This window comes from Stegodyphus dumicola, chromosome 8, assembly GCF_044657685.1.
Source record: "Stegodyphus dumicola isolate Sdum_Otavi_A_Nest chromosome 8, ASM4465768v1".
Lineage (NCBI taxonomy): Eukaryota > Metazoa > Arthropoda > Arachnida > Araneae > Eresidae > Stegodyphus > Stegodyphus dumicola.
In genome coordinates this window covers 160326302-160350824 of record NC_140775.1, presented here as the reverse complement: position 1 = coordinate 160350824, position 24523 = coordinate 160326302, and the positions used below count along the sequence as shown (strand labels likewise).

The following is a 24523-nucleotide window of genomic DNA, read 5'->3' as shown; positions in this document are numbered from 1 at the left end:
TGGCCTCTGGTGGGCCACAAACGAATATTATACACAAAACTATTGCGCATTATCGTTCTTCCCAGTGTGACATCCCAAACATGTTTCTTTTCTATTAACTTCCGATAAAACCAAAATTTAATTTGAAAATTAATGGCCATTCCTTTTTAGTTGGCAAGAACGTAATTTCGGTTTGCATACTTTTTATCTCTTCATTCATTGAATTATGGAATATTTTTATTAACACTTTAGAGAATGTTAAACAAATTAATAATGTAATTTTGGAAAAGAAAGGTTCCTATCAATCTGCAAATAAAATCTCAAACTCGAGTTACTGTCAAATATTGTTAGGGATATTTTAAAAAACTACAATTTATGTACGCACTTTAACGTAATCACTATTACGAATTCATGATTAATATCATTACTGTAGTCCGGGTTCTTAGATCTGTCTGTTACTGCCTCTAATTAGCGAGTATGCTGCATCAGCTGGGCGATGTTTGTAATTGGGCGTCTTATTGGGTCAGGTCTATGTGAGCTTTGTCTATGTGAGGCCGGTGATAGACATTATTCTTGGAAGCGAATAATTGCAAACGTATTACTGTCTCTAGATATTACGTGAGACTGAAAATGACTTTTTAAACAAGTGTGTGTTGGTGGAATGTTGATATTCTTTTAGAATACTGATTTTATTAGAAACTGCGGAACGTGGTCGACTTTGCATATATTTGAAATCTTCGGCAACTCTCAAAACCGGTTGCTGATGTGCTTATGCCGGTGTCGATTTATGCAGGTACATAAAATGATTATTTTAGTCGAATCCTTTTCCTCTGATATTATATGTCCTTCATCATCAGAATCCTTGGTTATGTTAAGGAATGCCGATTGCAGGCTGATGTTGATTCTATTTACTGTTAGCTCTATACCGTGCTGATGTAAGCGTGCCCCATATGTACATGTATTCACTTATTCATTATCGAAATTTATGTTTTATCGTGTCGATGTATGGCGGGAACAAGTGTCAGTAGTGTGGAGGTGCCGGTTTTATGCCTTGTCGATCTTACACAATGTCGATTCTGTCTAAAGTCGGTTCTACATAGAGACGATTTTCTGAATGTATAAGCCTTTTCGTTCAATTTCTTGTCAACTTCGAAGCTATCTAGGTTACATTGTAATATATTTCTCCCACCTTCTTACCATGCCTTCGTAGTGTAATTGTCAGCACACTCGGTGCGTATTCGATAAGTCCGAGGTTCGAGTCCTGGCGAGAGCATTACTTATTTTTCATGTCACCTGCTTCGAAATAACCTAATGTATACAAAATATCAAAATTCCCTTTCCAACTGCGGCCTCTTGGGATTCGAACAATGGATTTGTAGTTGCTAGCTGAATGTGCCAGTCACTTATACCACAAGAACATGCACGAAAGAAGGCGATATTTAATTACATTCTCTTCTTCTTAAAGGACGACTGCAAAAAGGCACGTAGCCCAATCGACTAAATCCAGGTGGTAATGAGATATCTGCCAGCAAAGTTTATTTCGGGTGCCACTATAAATACTGTTAGGATTTTTGGAGTATAAAACATTAAAAAGTAAATATCCTGTCACCTGGCTTCCACAGATCTTTCATTTGTTAGCTAGATGTGAAAGATATCTATATCACAAGAGCATGCTCAGAAGAATACAATAATTCTTTACAGGCTAAGCCTTTTTCCTTTTCAAGAACAGGAAGTGTCTGATTGGTCACGAAGACATAGAGTTTTATTTAAAATCCACGCCAAACTACGATTGCTTTTTGCATAATTTTAAATAAGCTAAATTTCTTAACAACTCTTATTAGATATATTTTATTCTGAGTTGCTAATGACAGAAATAATTTCGAATAAAATAATTTTGTTTAACCAACAAATTGCCGTTTGGTTAAATGCATAGTTTCCCAACCAATAAAGATCAAGTTTTCTGGTAGTCCTATAGGACTAAAAGTGAGGTTTCCTTAATGATATATACATCCTCATAAGTTGCACACGCAAAATAAAATTTAAACTGTAAAATTTATAACTCAGTTAGGAAGTTACAAGATCTCATTTGAAAATGTAATTAGTTTCCCACGTATCCCAGATGTCTAGCATTTGCTCCAAAGATTCTAAACGTTATTTCCAAGCAGTATCATTCTCTTTACAAGCTGTTACATAAATTAGTCTTGTTCCCAGAAGATTCTTTTATGCGCAGCTAAATAATCTGTGAATAAGTATTTCTTTAATTAGTTAGTTAGGAAATATATTCATTCAAGTTATTTAAAAAAATTATAATTGAATTATTTTAGTAAAATATACTAACCAAGATGCTGTGTTACCACATAAAATTTATATCACAAACTCGCCTAAATAAATAAATTTCAATTCAATAAATATATTCCGAACTGTTTTCGTTATGCTAAACTATTCATGTCTTGAAAAGCTGAAGCATCAATATTTTTACTAATTTTTACATGGAATATTTCCTACGAATTGATACAAGTGGACGGGATACCAGAATACTGGATGTACAGGTATAACCGTCGCACTAACGCGCGCACTAACCGCCTCCAATTCCGCTCTAATTTTGAGAAAGAACACCCCGGGAGGTGGTCCAAGGGTCTCCCAAGGATTTTAGGCTCACTGTGCATTTGAATCTCCCCTTACCGCACAGACATCCATGCCTTATCCAGGATTCTAACCTGCGCTCATCACTACGGCAATTAGCATCACTAACCAAAATCGCTGAACACTGGTAGTTCGGTCCGAAGTTTGAATCCTGCGAACGGGCTGGCTGCATGGGCGTTTTCGTGGGTTTCCCCATGTGTAACGTGTATACGAGCCAGTTTCCCTTAAAAAGTCCTTCACGAAAGCATCCCTCCCAGTAGGCAGATAGCCTTCGAGGCTTTGTCATAATCACACACATACAGCATCACTAACCACTATACTTTCTGGGTGTCTCTGGTATTAATTCCTTTCAATCACATGAAATATTCTGCAATTCCTTCACTCTGCTTTCGCAAGCTTTTTACTTCAGTACAGACTTAAATCCCCGAAAAGTGCGGTAAATTAAATATAAGATCAATACAGCTTATTATAAAATGAGGAAATATCCCTTAAAATTAAATCATATTAGGAAAACCTCACTTAATGTAAAATCTATACATACCATAGTCATTTACCGTATACCATAATCATTTACCGTAGTCGAATAAAATACTACTACTTTCTGTTTTACGCAAGGGGTGATTCATCCTTTTTTTTTTTTTTTTTTTTTTTTTTTGAGACTGTTGCGTTTTCTGGAGACTTGACTACAAAATATCAATAATGGCCTTTGCAATATTTGAAATAAAGATCTTCAAGTTACTGATTAAATGGGATAACCAGTTATATCATGTGAACACGGACGAGTGGACACAGTAATTCCTTATATGCTTGCTAACTTAACGGGAGACAGTCTCGAGACCTATTAGATAAATTTAAGTGATGATCAGTATTCCACCAGTTTAGTTTGAATATCCTAACCAGGAAATGAACAGCAAATCTTCCAGTTGCTTGTTGGATGTGCTAATCATTTGCATGGTAGTGAATTATCATATTTCTCATGCGCGATCGCAATGTGAAAGTGGTTAGCGCATGGAGCAAGTGGAAGTTTTATGATTCGAGTCATGGCTAGACCACATTTGGCATTTTGCATATCCTATTGAAATTATATAAATGCCGTAGCTTCATGAGAAAAATGTGTCATTTCTTTCTTTATTGGTTTTGTTTATTTTCATTTTTACTTTGCTTTTGCTTTTAGATTTTAAATTAAAGATAAAATTTGTGGGTTTGCTTTCTTCTTTCTCTCTCTTTTCTTGACTTATTGCTGTATTATATCGGTATTTCCTTTAAACATTCACATATTTGCACATTCCTTGTAACATGTTTTAAAATGAGCTTTCGGTTTACTTTCTATTCTCATATTTACTCATAAATCCTACTATTCTAATGCTTACGCTTTTCCAATCTCTGGACTGTCTGTGGTTGATAGTAAAGGTAGGTTTTTAATTAATTAATAATTATTTTTTTTTTATCTATTTGAGTTATCAAAATAAAATCCTTGCCTGATCATGAAATCAGAAAAATAGCTTGTTATTTATTCAGCTAAGTCTATTCCTTTGATAAAGTGTGTGTGTGATTATGGCAAAGCCTCGAGGGCTATCTGCCTAAGAGGAGGGATGCCTTCGTGGAGTACTTTCTAAGGGAAACTGGCTCGTATACACGTTACACATGGGGAAAACCACGAAAACGCCCATGCAGCCAGCCGTTCGCGGGATTCGAACCTCGAACCGAACTACCAGTGTTCAGCGACTTTACCGCTCGGCCGCTGGTGGGCCCTCCTTTGATAAAGAAATTTGGCTGAATAAAATTATTATTCTTTTATAATAACTTATTTTGGTTTTGTAAAACTTTAACATTTAATTTTAATATTTCTTAATTTTATGTTCTTTTTTAGGAATTAAATTAAAAACAGTTTATTAGCAATTAATTTACATTATTAGTTCCTCTTTCAGTTACTTTTATTACTGTTCCCTATTTCAATTACTTTTATCACTTTTATTCCTCTTTCAATCACATTTATTTCTTTCTCTTAAGGTTTAAAAAAAAATTGATAAGATACAAATCTTCCTTTTAAGCATCATGAAACGCCTTCAAAACTATGCTGCCCTAACTATTACGAACTGACAAAATGCAACTTCTGTTCTGTTTGTACGTCACTAGCCTGCATTTTTCTCACGCTGATAGCATTAACAGACAGACTGGTTTAGGCAGTTAAGATAAAATAAAACACATATCAAATATTCTGATATTAAAAGCAGAAAACTAGCTTTATTGAAAATACTGTGTGTCTTATCAATATAAAGGTTTCACTTTTAAGGACCACATCAGTAGAGCACGTTACACAAAACGAAAATCATTTTATAAAATTTAATATCTCTCCTAGGAGAGCAAATTTAACTTACCCTTGAAGCTTAGTATTTTATAAAACAGAGGTCAAACGAATAGTTATTTATGGAATACATTCCTAAGCAACGACTAAATTTTGTAAATCTTAGAAAATCTTCTCAAACTCTGCTTCGTTATTTTGTAAAAATATAATCCACTGTAATCTTGACATGTCACTCATAGATTTGTTTTTATTCTAAACTTTCTGCAAGTAAGAAGAAAGTTTGATACGGTGAAATCTTCGATATTTTTTAAATTAAAGAAGTTCTAAGCATAAGAATGAAAATGTCGCGAGTCATGCAAAGTTTTGTATTTAATTGGCTACATTTTTAGTGACTGTATATTATCTGAAAGTATTCAAAGTAATACAATGTAATAAATAATAACTATAAAGTATTATTTTTTTAAATGAGCCGCGATGACCAGTCTTTGATACATTGTAGCGTCAGTCTAAATTCAAACAATCTAGAGTCAGAAATTCAAATGTTCTAGAATGAATTCTTTTGAATTATTTCCACAGAAACTTGTAGAATGTTGTCCAGGCACAAAGCGCCTAAGTGTTGCTATAATAAATATAATACATCAAAATTAAAGAATAGGGTAGAAGTGTTAAAATTAAAGCTCCAGCTCCATTATTTAGTTGGCAGGGAAAGAATGTAAGGTTGTAGAGTCGTTGCTTTATTTTGAAGTAGGATACATGAAAAAAGAACAAAGCCCAAGTAGGGGCTCGAGCCCAGACTTCTCGAACCCTTTGCCGAAAAATTAGTTGTCTAACTTAAAAAAAAACAAGTTCCTGCAAAATGGACCTTGAATATGTCTAATTATTAGTAAACTGGAGTAACCAACTTTGATCTTACCTTGTGAATACAAGTTCCTATTTAAAGGTATTAGCTATCGCTTTGAACGCACATTACAGAGAAGCTTAGTTTTGCAGATGCTGAGCACACAATTTAATTATGGCGCGTAATTAAGAACCGTAAAAAGCTCAGAATTATTTAGGTAGGTTTAATATTCTTTTTGTATAAATTAAATTAGTTCTAAATTTCCTACCTTATTTGTTTATTTTTAGTGTTTCGAGAGTAAGTTTACAGTCTCATTCCTCTAATTTCCATCCATAATGTTATTTATTTTATCGCAGTTCCTGGGCTTTCATCTTCTTAATTAATTAAAAAGTTATTAGTTAGCTCTTATCTTTAGATTCAGAATATAATCTAGTTAGCTACATAAATGTTCTTGGTTGAAGGCTGTCGATAAGTTTTACAATTTTTGTAATTCTGTGCTGGATGTTGTTAATTATGTCTGGAACTTTCCTCCAAAATTCATCAGAAACTAAAACCTTATTACTGCAAAAGCTATTAAGATCGATTTTCTTCACTTCTCTCGACAAATGAAGGGCACAAACATTAAGTGTCATGTAAATAAATAAAAGTGAGTGTTTGTATCGGTCTCGTTGTTTAATACACAAACTCATATTATTTTGAGTACTTGAAAATTAATTTACCAAATGTAATTGTATTAAAACAATGTGTATTATAAAAATACAATAATTGCTAGTTCTGGGCAATCCTGTTTATCAAAAGGCGAATAATTAGTATCAAAAACGTTTCGGTAGCACACTTTTAGACGAGTCATGGTCAAGCTTGTTTTCATAAAAATAGACTTGTTTTAAGTTTTTGGATACATTACATTTTCGATAGTTATGATACATTTAAATGCAATTAGAATAACAAATTTAAAAAATCTCAAAGCTTTCAGCAGTAGCTGAGGGGTAAAGTCGTTGAACATTGGTAGTTCGTTCGGAGACTCAAATCCAGCGAACGGGCTGGTTGCATGGATATTTTCGTCGTTTTCCCCATGTGTAACATGTATAAAAGCCAGTTTTCCTTAAAAAGTCCTCCCCAAAAGCATTCCTCCCACGAAGGCAGATAGCTCTTGATTGCTTCAACATAATCGGATAAACCAAACCTGAAAGCTTTCAGATTTTCTATTACGCCCAAACGGAAATTTTTTTTTTCATTTAAAGATGCATACATGTTTAGAAAGCATTTGAGTTAACGCCACATTGGGCTAAAAATATTTAAAAACAGCATATCTTTAGAATTTCCGATACACAGTCTCTAGCGCTGGAGATAAAAATGTTTTATTACCTACAATATTGCCCTGTTCGCTTTAAAACTGTTGAGTTTTTTTATAAAAAAATTCGTTAAAATTTTACAAAATATGAAATATACAATAAAACAAATGCGAATTCAAATTCGCGCTTTCATGTGTCCATTTTCAAGTGAAGGACTATGTTATTCAAAATTTCACGACTCTAGGTACAGTTGTTCTTTTACACTGCGAGAAACATATACACATTCATATAGATTCTTCATTATTTAGTTTCTTTAAATATAATACAGGGCGATAATATTTGATGGCAACAATCTGGAAAGTGATTCAACGAAAAATAGACCTGCGCTAACGCTCATTTGGGCTAAAAATTTAAATTGCAAAATTATTTATTTTAAACATATAAGAGAATCATCCATAACATAATAATTGCAAAATAAATGTAAAAATTTTCGGACGTACGCTGATAAGCTATACTACCTGATTCTGGATGATAAAAACGGGCCATTCGATCCCAGAATTGCTAAAGTTTATTTAAAATGAATTACAAGGTTAATTTTTAATTAATATACTTAATGGTTCTGATTTTCAATCCCAAAATCAATCCCAAAGGAGAATTTTAACAGAGAGCAAATTTTAACCAACTTAATCCGCATTAAACTTAAGGTGCCATCTTCATATCAACACATTTTACTTTTGCATGCAATTATATTGTACTTATTTGCTTAGGATTTTGGATTTAGACAAAGCATACAAGAGATGTGTATCAAAAAGGAATGGTGTCTTTGTGGAAGATTTTCTGAAGTAAAGCTGGCTCGTATTCACATCATAGGTATAGGGAACTAAAAGGGCTCAGATCTTATATCCTTTTGGCCACTATAAACTACGATAATATGCTTATACAACAAAATACTCATTTACTATTGAATAACTTTCTATAAATAAAGTTATATAATTTTTTATAGTTTTTGCACGTATTCAGCCCCAGTTTGCTTTATTGTTTCAATTAACAGCGTCTCAGCAAAATTTCAAACTTAATTCTTTCTCATTAATTTTAAAATTAATTATTTTGTCGGAAAAAATTAACGACACTTTGGTAAATAATGTTATAGTCAAATCCATGTTTCTAAGCGCATAATAAATATTTTAAGATATTTATATGTTTTATTTCCATGAATTCGTAAAATTTAACATGATTGTAAATAGTATTCTGTAGGAGCTGAGTTGCTGTACGCGAGTCATAGTGTTGCTATTACACTCTGACCCCAGGATCCCTTTACACAGATAATTCTTAATTTACACAAAGGCAATTCTGTTGTGTCTGCTATATCCAAATAAATAAAGCAACAAACCAGCATTTGGACGCGTAAAAATACCAATCTGTCGTCGTCTTGTCTTCTAAAGTGATTTGCTTTTGAGTGGCTTGTTGACTTCAGTTTTAGAATTCACTCTTGGCCTACGTTTTGGCGAAGTATTTGTTATTTTTTTCTTTCTGTGGATTGTATTTAGCAAGAAAAGTGTCTTTCATACTAGCGAAAGTAGTAAAACTCAAGAAACTTCAATCGAGAATCCAGATTCTTTCTTTTTATTCTTCCTTTGCTGGAATCGACTGAAATGAAAATTAAAAATCGAGATTCGAAGAAACGCCTTTGTCACTGATTAGCTAAACATTCTCCTTCTAATACTATACTTTTCGTGGCATATGCCCAGACCTTTTGGATGTGTCCTTTGTAAATGGCTGCTATAAACAAGAAAAAATACATATAACGATATTAACGGATCCAACTAGCATAATTTCACTGGTCTAGCTAGTTACGAATAACCACAGAAATGATCTGCGTTTATTGCATTTAAATCGCTTTGTTAATCCCTAACAAACAGATTAAACTTGAAATAAAAATTAAATATTTTACGTTTAAACGAATGGCAACACCGTGGCGCGTGGAAGATAAAAATAATTTATTTCGGATAATGGCAATACTTTCTTTTAACCTCTTAAGTGGTATATCCTGAAAAGTTCCGGGATTTGCCCTTCAGCTCAAAATATCCTATTCTGGAACATTTTTGTGATAAGTCACCGCTGACGTCGCTAATCGCTGTGTTTATTGATTAAATTTAGAAAACAAAAATCTTAAGCTTTGTCATGTGGCAACACATTGCTTTTCAATCGAGGAGTTTGTTAATCAAAATTTCATTAACTTCGTACAAAACAGGAAATAAATGCACAACATATTCGAAATTCAAAATTCTGGTTTCGAGGTGTGTATGTTTTCGAATGAAGGAAAAAATTGGGTGGCTCTTGGTTCCTCAATTTTTTCCCATTGGGAGAAACGGACATGCGCACATATTTTGTAATAATAGAGATAGAGACAAATCAAATGAACTAAAATTCTCTTAAAATTGAATCCTTTAAGTGAGCACTTTAAGAAACGAAAAGTAATTCAAACATTTTGTGACATTTATTTTAAAGTTTTCTTTAAATTAAATAATGCATTTCCTTCTTGATTCACGTCACGTATGCTCTTATGCTCTCTTTAAACTGGAATGTTCCGCAAATTAAGAACACACGAATGAGATTCAAAAGGCTAATTCGGTTAGTTGAACTCTTACGTTGCGGGTTAAGATATTGTGCTGTCTGTAAAAGCTAACACCATGTCTGTAGTTCCCGAAATCTTCAACTTTTCCCGTTCGAGGTTGTTAAGTCTTTTTGATAGTGATTAGCTGAGAAAAATAACCCTGTGTCTTGTTCGAAAAAAATAATTTTTAGTAACTGTCAAACTCCAAGGCAAGCCCCTTAAGCTGCTAACGTTATTGCCGAAACGAAATCCAATTTTTTCCCTACATTTTGGCATCAGCTGTAATCCATCAGGAATAAACAAATAAAGTTTCTGTTGAATAATATTTCTAAAGATGCAAGCTGACTTTCGCCAAGGGCTGTAATTCGCCAACAGTGACACCTAACTTAGCTTGAAGTACCGTTCAGTAAGTATATTATTAAGTACTGTTTAAACAGCAAAATTATAACGTGTCAGATATAATGAATAAGCCTGTGATTAAGGAGAGTTATACTAATATAATTCTCAAGGAAATGCTTGACAACAGTTGCTTTGGGAAAAAGATCCTTACCGCGCTAGGAAATTCAGTTACCTGATAAGCCTTTTCTTACCTAATTCTCTAATTTCTTTTCAGCAGTTGTTTGTTACTTCTTCATTGGTTGTCTCTTTCCGGATCTCGTAGTTAGGTGTACCCTATTCCTTTTTGATGCTGTCATCCGGTCGAGGCTCTGAAAAGCAAGCTCTGCGACAATTATAATCAATATTTTCTCATCAATCATATGCAATATAGACGGATAAAAATCAATAGTTCATGGTAATGCGTCATTTTGGCAGCGCGTATTATTTCGAAGTCTTATAAGATGTACGCTTTTATATAATACAAAAAACTCCGTCTAATTTTCTTTTCGTAATCATAAAAGATTTTAAAAGAGCAGGTTCAGTTGTGTTAGTAATCATTCTCGTTAGTTACCTTCTGGTAATACCCACCAGTGTCCAAATGGTTAAGATGGCTAATTCCTGGTAATGCGATCCGTTTACAAATAATGTCGAATACTGTTGCTTCATTCGAATTTCCATATTTTTCTCGGTATTTACGTATTAAAACAACCATTTTAGTAAAAGTCGCCAAATTTTCAAAATGTGCCACATTCTGGCAACTATGCGCATATCTTCCGGCAACCATGCTCATAAAAATTCTTCTGTAAAGAAATATTGCCATTTTCATATAAATTCTTTTCTGCCACATTCCATGTTGTAATTTTTTTAAAACAAATCATAACATCTTAAGCCTTAAAATTAGTTTTAAAATAAGAGTTTGGAAAGTTTAGTTGCAATGGAAGAAACTGCGAAAAAATTCCTGAAGGAATAGAGAAATTTCCTCAAATTTTTCTAAAGGGAACAAGTAGGAACTGCGTTTTGTTGATAGCCACTGTTGTCAAGATTTGTGAGAAGCCGTAATTCTCTAATGTTCTTTTAAGCGAAAATAAATCACTCTGTACTTCGGGAGAAGAACAGTGAAAAAAAAATACAGAGAGCTTTTAAAGAAGAATGTAAGAGTTTTATTTTTTCATGTATTACGTAATCCTTATTTAGTAATTAAAACTTGTATTTTTAATTGCTAAAGTATATTTTCTTTTCATATTTTAATAATGTTTAACGACATACTTAAAATATCAATATTTTGGTAATCTTTCTAAAAAAAAAGGTGCGAAAACGTCCAATTAGGGCCCGATAAGTAACTTCTACTTTTTAATCTGTAAAAAATCACTCCCATCATTGCGTCAAGATGGCTCTGTTTATATGTAAATACCGTTTTCCCTACGCTTAATGCATGCCAATTCCTAAAATGCATTCGAAAGTTCATAACGTAATACAAGGCAGTTTCTCTTAGAATGTCGTTTCTGAAGGCATACATCGATTACTTTAGGAAGTTATAGTGTTTAATCAATTCACCATATTTTGGCTGACCTATGAGAGTTTTTTAAATTAAATCTTAGTATTTTGTACGCTGACCATGCATTAGACGATTTCCATATTTTTATAGTTATTTTATAGTTATTTTTATAGTTATACTTTATTTTTATACTTGACGAATATACAAACAATGGGCAGTACTGATGCTAATTGGCGATATGCTAATGGTGTGGTGTGGTGGTGTATTTAATTATGGCAAAGCACACGAGGGCTATCTGTCTAAAGGGAGGGATGCCTTTCGTGGAGGACTTTCTAAGGGAAACTGGCTCGTATACACGTTACACATGGGCAAAACCACGAAACCGCCCATGCAGCCAGTCCGTTCGCGGGATTCGAACCTCAGGCCGATCTACCAGTGTTCAGCGTCTTTACCGCTCGGCCGCTGGTGGGCGATATGCTAATGAATAGATAGGAATATGAGGTACTTGTGGAAAATCCCGTCGACTACAAGAGACGCCGCCTGTCGCACCAAACCAAAGAAAAAAAAAAAAAAATTACTAAATACAACAACAAAAACAAAAGTTCTATTCTTATTTTTCTTTTAAATTTATTATATTATCATTTATATATATTTAGGTTTTCATTAAAAAATCTCATTATTTTTTATTAAGGAGATGTACTATAAAAGCGATTATTTTCGCTAGATGTTTCGTTAGGCGCCATTTCGTGGCCATTAACACAATTTTTGAAGCCGGTAAGATTCCATAACTTTGGAAATATTCAACAGCATGCTCTTCTCTCGTAGGCAGGTCCCAAGTCTTAATCTTTTTTTTTTTTTTTTTCGAAAATGCGTGATAGAGGGGGAAAAAAGAGTCTACTCAAGAATAATAACTAACACTGTATCAAGGTTACACCAAACAAAGCATAATTGAAGAGAACTTTTCCATTTTTGGCGAAAAATCGCGCAGTTTGGCGACTTTTATTTAATATGCAAAAATGGTCGACGGGATTTTCCGTAAGTACCGAATAGAATGAAGCATTTCAGTAGCAGATGTCGCTGATTGAATTTGTGAATGAGACAGTTTTGGACTTACTGGATTGCGGCATTATATTATGGCATGTTAAGGAAGGAATATTTTTGTGGAAGGTTTCTCTAAGAAAAGTGAGTTATGTGCTGTACATGGCGAAACCTAAGAAAACGAGCATACAATTGGCTCATTCGAGGGATTTGAACCCAGATCGATTCATTTAAACATAGCGTGGCCGTGTGGAGAGGATTTATTAGAATGGATATAATGAATAGTTTGCTATGTCATATATTGTTTGAATTTTGGAAAAAAGTAAGCGTTACAGTAATATAAAAAAAAAATTCAGACGCATATTTGGAACGTTTTCTGTTAGTAGAATATTTCAAAAGTCCGCTTTTGCATTCATATATGTACTTTGTATGCACAAAAAATCATTTTGGCTTATTTCAAAATGATAAGTTACTGTAGATGATAAACCCTTTTTGGATAGAGTTGCGGCAAACATGACGATGCACTTTAATGAGGAATAAACCGAGGATTACAACTGAGAAGATTGCTGAGAGATTAAGATTGACGTTTGGTGTGGATTTTACCGTTTAAAGTAACCTGGCTTGACTAATAAGCTCGATATATGGGTTCTGCGTTGTGTGAAGAAAAGGAATATGCTAGGCGACTTTTCTATTGTCATTTATCTGCCCTATGCAATTAAATGGAGTTACTTTTAGATCTGTAATAAGCGGTGGAAGATAGATTTTGTGTTGATATACGCATTGAAAAGGAGCTGAAAACATACTTGTGAAACTGCGGAAACCATGGCAAGAGATGCCTTTCATCTAATGAAAATGTTGCTTTTATTTGACTGGATTTCAAAGGAAGGATTTTCTTCAAGTTTTTCAGTAGACGAAACAATCACACCGAACATGTAGCCATCAAACATACTGCATGTGAAAATTTGCAAAACCATTTCATTTGATGCAATCAAAAGGGGAACGTAATCAGCGAACGCCTGACTTCATGTTTCCAAAGAGATATTGTAAGAAACTGAAGGAGTTAAAAAATGAAAACCCTCTAGCAGCCATTATATTCCCCAAATCTTCTCAGTAAGAATTTTATTTGTTACAATTTCTGCAACATAATTTAAACAAAATGAATTTCAATTCAGCGAAATTACAGGCTTATTCAAAACGTTTTCTCTTGTAATATATTTAGTATAGTCACATTATTGTTTTGAACCTTTAAAATTTTAAGTATATGTAAATTTTATATTTTAAAAAACGGTTGTTTTATGTTATTGAAAACAGCACAGTTTATAGTACTTTGAGAACACAGCAAAATAATAAAATATAGATGGAAACTGCAAATTTTAGGGGTACTATTCCGTTTTGAGGACCGTAAAAAAATTGCAGCGAAAATATAAGCGCAAAAGCGCCAAATCTAGCAAAGGCACCCATTTAACAGCGCGCCAAATCTAGCGTACGCGCTGATTTCAGATTGCGTAAGTTTATATAGTTCTATATTTCTTAAGACGTCATTGAAGTACTAGTTTAATTTAAAATCCTTTTTTGATTTTAAGTCCGTTTTTGATATCCTATGGATTTTACAATTTGGGAATTGCCCATGACGAAAAGCCTGCAGTAGAGTTTTGGGTAAAGTGCAAAATTCCCCACTGCTTGATGCGTTTTTAAGAATTGCACGTACTCGGTATCTATGCACATACTCGGTATACATATATACATCGACCTACTTTCACTTCAAAAAAAGGTACTTACGTATTATCGCAACCAGGTTGGCGCGATTTGTAAGTTTGAGTAAAAAAGTATGAATAGAAAGAAAATGTACATTTATTAATTACAGATAATTTTTAATACAGTTTTTTATATTACTTTGTTTTAAAATATAAAATAGCAATTAAATCCTTCCGGTTTCGAATTTGAATAAGTTGCAGAATTATTCTTTCGGCGGAAATCTTTTCGCTATTGCTTTTAGCACTGTTTGAAAACCGTATTCGCCATAACCATGTACATGTCGACTTATTTTTACTTAAAAAAAAAATCCCAGAATTGCACAAAAATGGCATTGCGCACACTCTTGACTTTATCCAGGTACACTGCTATTTTGCATGTGGAGATTCACAAAATTTTCCTGAATTTTCGTGCAAATTTTTGTAATTTATGAGAAAATAGCAGTGTACTTGGATAAAGTCAAGAGTGTGCGCAATGCCATTTTTGTGCAATTCTGGGATGTTTTTTTAAGTGAAAATAAGTCGACGTGTACATGGTTATGGCGAATACGGTTTTCAATCAGTGCTAAAAGCAATAGCGAAAAGATTTCCGCCGAAAAAAATAATTCTGCAACTTATTCAAATTCGAAACCGGAAGGGTTTAATTGCTAATAAATTACAAAAATTTGCACGAAAATGCAGGAAAATTTTGTGAATCTCCACATGCTGTTTTTACAAAACTACGTATAACACGTAGGGTTGCCGTAAGTAGGTTCGCCAAATTTGGCAATTTATGCGAATTTTGGCCTGGTTGCGTTAATACGTAAGTACCCAAAAAAATATCCCAGAATTGCACAAAAATGGCACTGCGCACACCCTTTACTTTATCTATGTACACATCGACCTATTTTTCCTTAAAATGTAAACGAAAAATGACAAAAATCCAATTGTTTTTACCCTTGTAAAAAGCGGCAAACAAAAAGTGGGCGATTCTGCACTTTGCCGAGAAGTTTTTCAAAGAAAAGGCATCATTCATTATAGAAAATTATGTTTGAATAACCAACGAGATGAAACTATGCTTTAGCGATAACTCAGTAGCGAAATAGCAATGCAGGCATCCATTATGTTTAGCAATTTTTATATAAATTATAATAATGATCTGAAATAATTATTTACTCTTATGCTTCCATTCGGTCCTGTTTAGACTTTTTTTATATAAATTATAAGAATAAAAAAGTATTATATAAAATTAACCTTTCATCTAAATTAAAACATCAATCTTAATAGTTATTTACTATTATACTTTCTTTCTTGCGTTAGGGTTGCCGCAATTGTTTTTGGCAGCACTGGCATCAACATTAGTTTGGCAATTTTTTACGGCCCTCAAAACCGAATAGTACCATATTAGTTTCAGGTTGTAGCAAATATAGTACCTTTGATACAACTTTCATAAGAATATATTGAGTATTTCAATTGTTATGTATGATGCGCGCAATAATGAAAAATCATGTTTTGAGAAAACTGACTTTAAAGTTTTTTAAACCTAATAACAACTGTTACTGTACCTTAATCTTATTTAAAATGAAAAACTTATAGTACACTTCGAGTAGAAATTGCTGACGCTTCTTGTTCGGACCTTTAAACATTGTTTACATTAGTCAGCTGATATATTTCTTTTCATAATTCATGAAATAATGCGACGGTTTTTTTAAACTACGCAAAAAAAAAGCCAGACTATAAAATATACTTTTTCAAAAATTCGAAAATTTTGATGGTTTAAGGGAGGTATGACTCCTTACTATGATTACTTATATTTTATTTTCAAACTGAGCACGAAACTTTGAAGTGAAGATTACAACATTTGCGCGAAACTTATAGACTGTTTAAATGAATGAAGTAAAAACTAAACTGGCATGAAATTAATCTTGTTACTTTTTTATTTGTGCACAGAGAAAAATTACCATTCAAAGAAACTTCCAGAATATAAATGGTATATATTTAATTGGAATACGGTTTTTTTAAAAGCAGTAATAAGCATTAAAATAATATTTATGCTTTTCGCACAAGAGATAAGTCCGAAAATTGACAGTTATTTTCCTGGGTACAACTGCGTATACATAAACTGTTGTCATGAATATATATTTTTATCTGCAACGCATGTAAAGACATCCACTACGCTTTCAGCGAAGAAACCTTACCCTGAAATATAAATGGACAAAATAAGTCCAGTATTGCGAGCTTTTATCTCAATCATGGCCGGAAGAGAGCCGGAACCTAATAGTATGTCTTCCGAAGATTCAGAAGAGTTACTCTTTCCGCCCATTAATGGTCGCTGAGGGGATGTATTTTGTTATGCAATGGATGTTTTGTATCCATCACGTGATGTGGAAATTCTTATTATTCTCCAGTGTGGGATGAAGGGAGATATATCTGCAGTTTGGAACATAATTTAAGTTTTAATCTAAATAGTGAATAACACTTTTTTTAACATTATTTATCTTTCTCGGTTTTTAACTTAAAATACAATTTATGGAAGTATGTTTGCATTGTGTTTAAAGAATAGTCCTTGCAAATGGTGGCCGTTAATATCTTCCATGTATCCAGAGAATTCTCCATAACTCTTGTTATAATTTTTATTCTTTCCTATTGAATTATTGCTAATGTATTAAATTTGAGCAGATGTATGGCTCGAAGTTTATTTGCAGACATCTTTCCTTTTAAGTCGCTTAAAACGTCTCCGTAAATTCAACCTATCAGTTACAGTCTCCAGCTAAAATTAGATAATCAGGAAATCACGCTATTATCAAAATTCCCCTCAAAGAGCGATTGTTTGTCTTTGAAAATGTTGATCCATTCTCTTGTTGAAGGACAACCGGCATTTTCAGCTGTAAAGAAGTTGCGGTGTGGTCATTGCGTCAAAAATCATAGCAAGTTGGTTTTACAAAGAAACTTAACATTTTCACTCTTTACATGGTAGCAAACATTTCTGCCGTGAAATCTTCAGCTGTCGGCTTTATTGTCCTAAAAGTGAGAAAGAAAAAAGTACAGTAAAAATAAAAATTATCTATTACTTAAATCATGACGCTTGTTAGGCGCTACACTGCAGGACTGTAAAAAAATAGAATTACTTTCTGTATATCACTAAAGCATGAAGAATAGGATGAATATAGTCCTTTAGAGTGGACATAGTACTATAGGCTATAAATACATAAGACAGTTATACAGAACCATAACTCTATAGGATGGTTGTACGAAATCGACAGTGGGTTGAACGTAGTCCTTTGGAATAGACATGGCTCTATAGACCATAGTTATATGAGGTAGTTATACGGGACCATAGTTCTATAGGATGGTTGTATAATGGATAGTGGGACGAACGTAGACCCATAGGTAGGCATAGTTCTATAAAACATAATTCTATACGATAGTTTATCCAGAATCGTAGTTCTTTAGGATGGACTACAGGGTAGTTCTGTAGAATGGCATAGTTATGGATTCTAATATGATTCTATAAGATGTTTCTGTAGGATATAGTATAAGATGGTTTTATCATATAGTTCTATTCGCCGAGGCCGGAAAGTAATTAGTGACTATGACTGCTGTACTGAAGGACCGGGTTCGAATTCTGGAGAAGACATAGATGTAAATTGTCTGACCCTTCATAGGAGGCAGCAGTGGACCACATATTAAGTGCCTCCATAATAAAGAGACCACTGCTTCTGGCCTTAGTAATGGCCAACGTCTATGACGAATTGTGCCCGCCACTGGCAAAAATAATGTAGTATTGTAGGATAGATTCATAGGACATATATCTGTCGAATAAGTATATATAGTTATCTATTTATAATTTATGCTTGTAGGATCTATGTAGGATTAAATGATGGAAAGCAGGACGGACATAATTCATTAAAGTTAGAATCATTTTCATACGAATTCAAATCAAAATGCACAAGAAAGCATAAAATGGTTCAAGCATAAAATGATTATATTAAGGACTTAAAATATTGCAAAATGCGGTGCTAAAGAGCTTAGTTAATTGCACAGTAGGTATTTGCTTTCACTTTTGAGACTGAATTATGAATCGAGAGTTTATAACAAAAAAAGATAACTATAATAGGATTTTCATATAAAATAGTGCCGCATAATGTAAAAGAAAGTTTTTGCAGCTTTCTTTGCAGAGAAGAAAAACAACTACTATTTCATGTGACTTTATAAACTACTCCTCGGAAAGCTCTGGAATTCTCAGTTTAATGTCAAACTATGGCCATGTTTCACTAAATTTCATATTTTCCTTTCACAGTTATTTTCCAATAAGTTATTCTATGATTTTATATCTCTTATTCATTTACGAAAGCATCCATCTGTGTTTATTTTGAACATGTTATGTGTGATAGTCATTAAAAAATATGCGCTGCGGTTATCAAAACAAACAGAATGGGTAAATAAAAATGATCTTCTGAATAAAAATAAAAACTCCTCTCTTGGCAATTTCCTTTCTATGTAGTGAAAATAATAGCTGTTGTGATAAACACTTAGTTACGGAACTGTCGTTAATTACAAATATTTCAACGAAACTGAAACGGCAGTAGGATTAAAGGATTTTGGTAAAGGAACATTCAGAAGAAGCAACAGAAAACTGTCGAACGAACACAGTTTAATAAACTTACATTAATCGGATCACGTATACAACCAGGCAAAATACACAAATCACTAGTGGTTATCTTGATAAAAATGGAAAAATACATGCACATATTCGATGTTTGGAGATTACCACTGTCTTGTTTGTCTGAAGATATTAGGTGCGGTAAAGTGCGCCTTAGAAAATTATTACAACTGTATTTTTTGGCGTGTTTCATATGCGTCTACAACAATGCCTTTTTTCGGTTCTGAAAGGCTTTGTAAAACTATTATAGGTGAGGGGACTTTGTTAAAACTAACACTTGCGCTGAAGGAATAACAGTTATGAATTAAAGACTACCTCATAATACGTTTCAAATAGATACCTGTATAATGCCCAGTTAAGCAATGCGCTAACTAATATAAAAAATCTGAATGCCATTATAGCCCGGAGTAAATTTGACATGAATTATAGGGACACGTATGGTATTGTGTTTTGTGAAGAGTTGTTTTGTTTAGTTTAGTTTAGTTTACGAGTATGCTGCAACCCTCCTGGCCGACAATAATCGGCCTCATGGTTAACGCAGCCCAACCGGCGCAGACAAACAACAACAAAAAAAACAATAATAATAATGAAATAAATAAACAAATAAATGAAAGATTAAAATATTTAAAGTCCTATTCCTATGATAATCTTGTTTTCATTCACAATCCTCATAATTTCTGTTGCATAGCTATTCAAGAATTTTCTTTTTTCAATTACATTTTGTTCCTCACACTCTCGGTCAGTTTACATTCTTCCATAAAATGAGCTGCATTTCCGTACTTAACACAAGCCAAGCATTGATCATTGCCCTGGAGATTAAAACGTTTTAACTAGGCTGGGAGTATACCATGATCCGTAAAAACTTGAATAGTATCTATATTATTAAATAGATCCATTTTTCTTTTTATGGTCAAAATCCTCAAGTAACCCTTATTTTTATTTGAACCATTCCATTCCCGAGCCCATTTCTCAATTATACTTGCTTTCGTTTTTCTCAAGGTAATTCTTCTGAAATCATTAATAGTCTCATAAATATCACCCTCTCCCAGGGCAGCCTCTTTAGCTAGCATATCCGCCCTTTCATTCTCGATAACACCAGTATGTGCTTTGACCCAATGAAAATACTATATACCATTTTTCTCTCTTATTGTGGAGAGTTGTATAGAATAACTACATATATTTTCCACTTTTTTACATTATAAGTGTTTTCCTTTCTTATTTCTATCTAACTACGAATAATTAAGGACGTTTGCATCTGTAGTATCTTTTCGGAATGAGACTCATGTAATCTATCATTCCGAAAGTTCTGTAGAGTAGCTAATTGTAGGCAAAGAGGAGGGAGGAAACCCTTGGATTTTTTATCCTCAAAAGTACATTTGATCAGAAACAGATGGTACTTAGGCAGATGGCTCTTTATGCTCTGCCTCAGTTAAACAATCCAAATTAATTCAACACCTTTATATAAAACAAATGAATATTCCCTATTCAATTAAATCTTTGACTTTCTTCCCACTCTATCTACTATTATAATGCTAGAAATGTAAAGATGCCCTCTGGTCGATGGTTGAACACAAGCAAACGCTGACTAACGTTATGTATCAAATAGATGACGTCACTCTTGCGTATATATGTTATCTTGTATTAATAGTGGGATACCTATGTCCCACAAGTAGCGATCCACTTATTATAAGCACACCTATTATTCTGGAAAATATGAAATAGATTTCACATCATATCATACATTGTAAAGGACTCTTTGCATAAACCAGCATTACACATTGGGCAACTCATATTTGTTCTTTCTCTATGATCATTTCCGTACAACGAGCACAGTGTTTCCCAACTATTGGAAAATGAAACCCGGTATTTAAGAGATTTTCAGTACTTTTTAATTCAGCAATAATTTTTCAACTTTTAGTGGGACATATATGTCCTTTAGTAGTCGAAGGGTTTTAAACCCCTCAAAAACGCTATTTTTCTTCACTTTTCAATAAAATGGAGTGCATAATAAACAGATGTTATTACTACTCTGATATGTAATAGATGTCATCTAATTCACTTTCATGTGTACGATACCATGTTCTTCAATTATCTTATCGTTAAAACGAAAGTTTGCAATAAATAGTATAGATTTGAAACATTTCTATTGTGTGCCTTTTTTTTCTTATTTATTTAATGTTATACTTGTTTAATAACTTTTTAAGTTTGTCATTTTTGCAAAATGGAAAAGCTTTTTTCATTTATTCTTCAGATTTTTTCATTCAAAAGTAAAAATTCAGTTTTATGATTTGGTAACAAAAGATGCCATTCTTTTAGAAGAGCAATATTTGTATGAGGTTTTAAATATTTTAATTTTTCTAAATTTTTGATCGTCAGTTTTTTCCACCCTTAGAGATATTAGATTATGGTTTCTGATGTTCTCATAATGCAAGTCTTCAATTCCTAATTATGTCCTGGAATATGTCTCGAACGAAAACGTTTTTAGAGTTTTAAATGAGAGTTTGTAAAAGAGTAAGAAATTATTAATCTTTAAATTAAGAGAGAAAATAGCTTGAAAATTTATTAATGTTTCTGCTAATAAAGGTATTAATTTCCGTTAATTTATATTCGCATTACCTGCATCTTCACCACCTACCTATTGAAGGAAAGTTTACACTCAATATCAGAGAATTTTTGTTGATCGAGTTCTTAGCTTTTATTTCTTCTTATCAATTTTTAGTTTGCCGTTCTAATTTAAAACTGTAAGGCTTTTTTAAGTTTTCGTGAGGTGCCTTGGATTAGATTTCCTAAATTTTGGTAACTATAAGGATGCACCACAGTGGTAGATAGCATTCAACTGGAAAGGAGCAGAAAAACCAAAACACAAACAACTAAATCTAACTTGGTTGTGAACTTGCCTCTGAAGGATAGCGTCCGCTAGCCAATACGCTGTCCGGTACTGTCTCTTGGTGATAAATGCTTAAACCACAGAGTTGGTTTCCGCCTCGGATATATCTTAGTATACCCATACGGAATTGAGTGCCAATCCGGCAGGGATGTGATGATAAATGTATAAAGTACTGTAAAATTTCTGTAAATGCAAAAATTCGTCTACTTGCATTGTTTTGTTCATGTATTGTCGTAATATAATGTGTTGTTTTACTAAGTTAATTATTTATTTGTTGCTTTTGGAAGAATATTTTTTTGGGTTTATTTTATTTGAAATTAAATTTGTGACCACAATTTTTATATATTATTATCCATATTAATGTGCATTTTTATAAAGAATATATTTGTATTCATTTCATATATAGAAGGTAGGTTTTCCAGTTTTGGCTCCAACAGATTTTAAATTATAAAGGTAACTCAATTAAAATGTGAGATATAAACAGAAACTCTTTTGAGCCTTGGTGACAAATTAGTGACATTTAACGAATTTTTGCCAAGTTGGTAACTTTTTGGAAGACTTGAGAGAACGCATTTTCGACCCTCTACAACTGATTTGCTTGAAGCTTCCAGAAGCTTATGCAACACCTTATAAATATGGCTCCGAGAGCTAGGATGAGTCAGAGTTAAAAGTTCAAACAGGGTTAGCAGAGTTACGAATAAGTTTACTGCGTGGGTGCTTTCGGAAATTTGTGATATTTTCCGTATGCTTGTAAGGATCTTAAGTTTTACTAACGTTTATTTTATTTTAAATCTTTACTATCACTTCTTATTTTCTACTTCCGGCCAGAATTATAAGCGTTAGGGTTTTTATGCAAAGTTTGTCTGGCGAACGCCAAGTATTTAAGTGTGGCCTTTTGCCAAGAGAGAGAGAGGAAGCAGTGAGTTAAAGCAGGCCGCTTACCTCAGAAGTTACGCAGTTGCTGTTTGCCTTCCAGGCCAGAGGTTTTAATCCTCTTGATAAATTTCAAACGTATTGTAGTGTTCACAGTCTCTGTGCTACATACGCTTCCTGTTATTATAAGGCCAATCTTCCACGTTTATTATTCTAAAGTTAAATTAGAGTTTAGTTTTATTTTTATACTTTTACGTTAGACCCCAAGTAGCGGGTCACTGTATTCCGAAGTACGGAAGTTCTTGTATATAAGGAAAAATAAAGGGTTTTGTATACCCTTCGTCTGTATTCTGTCTACTTACCACAATTAGTGAACATAGCTTTAGTAAGCTCTCTGTTCCGAGTCAGGTCCTTGTATGTTCCCGAAGAAGACAAGAAGGAACGTTGACCCTGATATGCTAATGTTTGGTTTATTTGCTTAAAGAAAAACCGCTCAAGGGCTATCTGCCTAAGGGGAAGCATGCTTTCGTGGAGGACTTTATAAAGGAAATTGAATCGTATACACGTTTCGAAAATGGAAAACCAAGAAAACGCCCATGCAGACAGCACGTTTGTCGGATTCGAACCGAGGACCGAATTACCAGTGTTCAGCGACTTTACCGTTCGGCCGCTAGTAGACCTCGTGCTCTGAAGAAGAACTGCTCAATATTCGCGTTCTCTTCGCTTCAACTATTTATTTTGCCGTGTATCTATCATTTTTATTTACTAAAAATTATCAGTTTCTTCCTCGTCATCGGCAATGATTATATAAAGAGATAGAAGCGAACCCGCAGCTTGCAATACGGTTTATTTACAACAGACAATGTCATTTCCTTACTTTGTTTTTCCAAGTAAAAAAGAGTGTCTGAAGTGATAACTCTATGAATTTCGTAGGTTATATGAAGATAAATACGATGAACATTCAAGCAATATGTAAGATGGATATTCGGAATAGAATTTCACCGAGGGTTTAACACAGTATTGAAAAGGACATGCTCTGCTGCTACTTGAACTAGTAATGCTTTCTGACCATTCAGCAGTCGTGAAGACTTATTATGCCAGAATTAGGTATTTGGAATATTAATTTCCTTTCCCTAGAGATAAGATAACAGTCTCAAGTCCGAAATTTCCTAAGAGTTATTCCTGTGTATCCTAAGTTATTGGAAGCTTAAGTGGCGATATAGGCACGATCCTTAGAGTAATGTCAGGAGAAGGAAAACGATTTAATCTGCGTAATATATAACAGCCGCAAAACTGATTCTGGAAATTATTCGGTGAAAGCTTTATAGCATAGCATATCAATAGTTACAAGATACATAATAAATTGCATAATTAGTGGTAACACTATAAGATATTTTCTCCCTCCTATCTGCATGCTTTCGTGGTGTAACGGTAGCACACTCAACTCGTATTCGAGAGATCCAGGTTCGAGTCCTAGCGAGAACATTGCATATTTCTCATGTACTTTTGCTTCGAAAAAAAAAAACCTAATGTCTATACATTGGCGCCCGAAGTAAAAGGTGGTGGATGATGATTCTTCACCACCAGGATTTGACGATTGGGTCTCGTAATACCCAGTCGCCCGTTATAATAGGGGGGGAGTATATACGGCATTTTCTCCCTCCTTTCTGCATTCCTTTCTGGTATAACGGTCGCACACTCGACGTGCATTCGAGAGGTCCAGGTCTAAGTGTCGGCGAGGGCATTGCTCATTTTTCGTCTTTCCCGTTTCAAAAATTCCAATAACTC

At 33.6% G+C, this 24523-nt stretch overlaps 1 protein-coding gene and 1 long non-coding RNA gene across 2 annotated transcripts in view; one reads left to right on the top strand and one right to left on the bottom strand.

Annotated features, from left to right (window-relative positions):
• Positions 1-24523, bottom strand: part of LOC146996012 (uncharacterized) — a 126927-nt gene that overhangs the window by 13773 nt on the left and 88631 nt on the right. The window contains exon 3 of the long non-coding RNA XR_015042776.1: positions 10262-10378. This is a non-coding gene — a long non-coding RNA (uncharacterized LOC146996012). The remainder of the gene's footprint in view (positions 1-10261; positions 10379-24523) is intronic.
• The window catches only part of LOC118184559 (dopamine receptor 1-like), a 382281-nt gene that overhangs the window by 274323 nt on the left and 83435 nt on the right, over positions 1-24523 (top strand). The window lies entirely within an intron of this gene.